A 3800-nucleotide genomic window follows, 5' to 3' on the forward strand; every position below is an offset into this window, starting at 1 on the left:
TACGAGTTGTTTTTCTATATTTACTGCTTTTACTACAGTCTAAATGGAGCCCACTAAACCAGCTATGGGTGCCATAAAACCTGTTGTGACGATTGGGGATGTTGTGAGGACTTGTTTTTTTGAAAATGTGGCGCTCTAAAGCCGACACACGTCGTGAGCTGATCACCTGTGAGGCTGATGTGAGGACAGCCTTTCACTGTCTGCGGTCCACTGGCTCTGTCTGTGTTTACGCCGAGTGGAACTGGGCCGACCACAGTGCAGACACAACAAGAGCCTCTGTAACCCATACACTGCGTTAGACACTTAAATTGTACACAATCCACTGCTGATGCTGCAGCAAGGAGGTGGTGGAAGAAGTATTTGGATAATTTTGCTAGAATTTAAAAATATCCATTTGAGGGCGTTCAAGGTTTTTATCAAAATAAATTTACATAAGCATCATACGGTCAGTGTACTGAGAGTTCACACTTTGTGTTTACATGGGCTATATTCTATTGTTGGATTATTACTGCTGAGCCATTAATATATATTAAAAGAAATTAGGACCCCATGAGCTCTGGAAGCTGCAGGCTTATTATGTCAACTAGTTTCATTTGATTGAAAATGTGTTTGAATATGACATACTATCTGACATAAGGGCTTAATGGCGGGTCTTACTTTATTGCATACTTTTTATTATTTTTATTTTGTACAAATACACAAAAGAACAATAAACAAACTTGAGGCCCTCCTTGAAACACATTGCAAGTATACTGTTGCTATTATAGTAGTAGTATACTATTTCTTTGTTATGCCACGTTATAGTACTATGCAACATATCAGAATGAAATATATTTATACAGCAGATAAAGATTGGACATAAAACAACATATGACAAATTTATAAAGTGAAATATGTAATTTAAGATGAAACCAGGGATTCAATAGTTGAAGTTCAAAGAGATACAATTAGCATCTAATTAAGATATTTAAGACAAAAAAAGGAAATAGGTAAGGGTGCAAAAATAAAATTATAAAGCAAGACTGTTCTTTATTTTTCTCCAATTATTAATCCCACAACCTCTCAGGTGTATCCTGTGACCCATTAAATGTGGCTGGACTCCTCTGGAGTAAAAAAAACAACAACAACAACAACAACCGTAATCTATATAAAGTACTTAAAACTAGCTCCATGTTAAGATGAAACTATTTATTAATTGTGAGGTTGAGTTATTCTTTAACGGTATATGCGATTTTATTGTGTGAGACGAAGAATATCTGCTTCTGAAATGAAGAGTAGAAGTAGCGTAAAATAAAAACCCTGGGTTAAAAATATCTCAAAACATTACTTGGGTTACTTCCTATCACATCTAAATGCATGTAAAATTATTGTTTTGAAAAGATGTGGCGATTACATGCATGTACTTAAATATCTACTGTGTACCATGTGTTGAGTCACAGAAACCTAATTACTAATGTCCTCCCTGCCCACTTATCCAGACCTACGTATGTAGTTATATAAGACCAGCTTGAGACAGGAAAGTAACCTCATTCACTGTCACTTTGGTTGTAAAAAACCACAAAGAGATATGTTTTCCAGAGCCTTCAAACCAGCTCTTCATATGGTACACAGCGTGCATGAATAGCGTAATACCACACCAACCAAATGGTAAAACCCTGAGGGAAATAATAATAACATGATTAAATCATCCTCAGTGTGGGCCCGAGGACCATATCCTGTTATGGTGGGTCTGGGTGAGGCCCAGTGCTGCCAGTCTGAAGCAGACCACAGCCTCCCACTCCTCACCCGGCTGGATCACTGTTTACTCAGACAGAAAGGCCGTCCGCTACACAACATCATCATCTGCTGCTGCTGCTGCTCCGTGTCGGTGACTCGCTTGTGGCTTTGGCGTAAAGGAGGGGGTTTGTGTTTTCCCCGACGGCCAAGTTTCTAAAAGCAGACACAAGTGAAAACCAAATGCTTGGAGGAGTAGAGCCCAGCCTCGGAAACCACCACTCCTCCCAGCCGTCTACCTCTGAGGCCTCGTACGCCCCCTCCTCCTGTAAAAACAGAGCCCTATCCAATCAGGATTAACTAATTATGAGCAGATCCTGGTAGAGATTCAGTTGGTAAAATATTACAAAGTGTAAAAAAGTGTGGTCTGTTGGAATATAAGTCATTTTATAGGAGCAGTGTGGAGGATTTAGTGGCATCTAGTGGTGAGGTTGCAGATTGCAACAACGATTGTAAACTTTGCTCACTTCTCTCTCTTTACAAGCCTGTCAGAGGTCTACAGAGGTTTTGTTAACATAAAACCGCAAAAGTGTCTCTGTAGAGCCAGTGATTGGTTTGTCCGTTCTGGGCTGCTGTAGAAACATGGCGGTGCAACACGGTGGACTCTGTGAAGAAGTAATGCTCCTTATGTAGATAAGGTTAAAAAAAAAAAAAAAAAAAATCACAATTCATTATTATACATATGAAACCATAGTGACGAATATTGCGATACATTTTTGCCAATAAATCACCCTAAATCAACTCTATTTACATTTTTCTTTTAAATTGAATAAATAAAAGAATGCTTAATAATGCATGACGGTAATTTCTTTGTCAGATTTTTGAATATTCACTTGATAACTGGTTAATGGCCGGATTTTGTGTTTAAAATGGCTTTGTCATTTTTTTGAATTTAATTAAATTTAATTAATTGCATTTTCCCCCATGATTGGAGCTTGAAGGGCCAGCCAAATACTTTCTGCATGGGACCTGAAGCAGAACTTTATTTGCTCTCTCTATCTCTCTTCCTTTATTCACAAATTTAAATCACCTACAATTCGTTAAATACAACGTTGTGAGGGAATCTGTTCATTTAATGATAGTGTCTGGTATATAAAATACATAAAAAGTGCCAGATTAACAACATTTTGACTAAATAACTGATTGAATAATATTACACCTGCTTGAATTCTCTATTTGTCTTAAGATATATTTTCACCTCCAATCAGCCGCTGACCATACATGACAGACTCACGCAAAACCTCTATCCTTTCTTTGTTCTGCACATTACACTGACCCAGTTTCAGAAAAACAACAGCAATCAGTGTTGCATAGAGGCATTCTTATATGGAACCACAGTATTTACGCATTCACAGAAAAAACACAAACAAAACCCAAAGTCAAACTACAGAAAACTATATTCAAAGTGTGGTTTCGTCTGCACTGCCTCGCTTTCATCAGCTTGCCCCTCTCCTGGGTCTGGACCCCTTCATGGCCACACTGTGGTGCAGTTTCCGCTCCAAGAAGAGCCGGGTGGGGGTGGGCCAAGCCATGTTGGTTTTGAGTGAGTTTCCTGCTGTAGTAGTGAATATAAAATTAGAGTTTTATGTGAATAGGAGGGGGTGTGACAGACACATGGTTGTGTTGGGAAAGAGAGGAATGCAACCAACTTTTCTGTCAACAAACGTCTGTTTGTATGGCCAGTACGCGATAATGGTGAAAAAATGTACGTGAAAAGAGACCAACTCTGTAACAATTCAAGGTTTATGAAGGAAAAGCTGAGGCTGAATTGGGAACCAACTTGCACAAGAGTCAGTTCTGCTGCTCTGTTCTACCAGCTGGTTAATTGCAGAGAACAACCTTCACCTGGCGTCCAAGGTGAGCAGGTAATCTGGCCTGATAAGAAATACGTCATAAAAAAAAAAACAGTAGAGAGAGAGAGAGAGAGAGAGAGAGAGAGAGAGAGAGAGAGAGAGAGGCTTGTGAAGTACAAGTTTAGATCCTAAATGTTTTTGGCGATGCATGGAGTGCAGGTGTTCATTAAAACC

Source organism: Anoplopoma fimbria, chromosome 2 (assembly GCF_027596085.1).
Source record: "Anoplopoma fimbria isolate UVic2021 breed Golden Eagle Sablefish chromosome 2, Afim_UVic_2022, whole genome shotgun sequence".
In the NCBI taxonomy this organism is placed as follows: Eukaryota; Metazoa; Chordata; class Actinopteri; order Perciformes; family Anoplopomatidae; genus Anoplopoma; species Anoplopoma fimbria.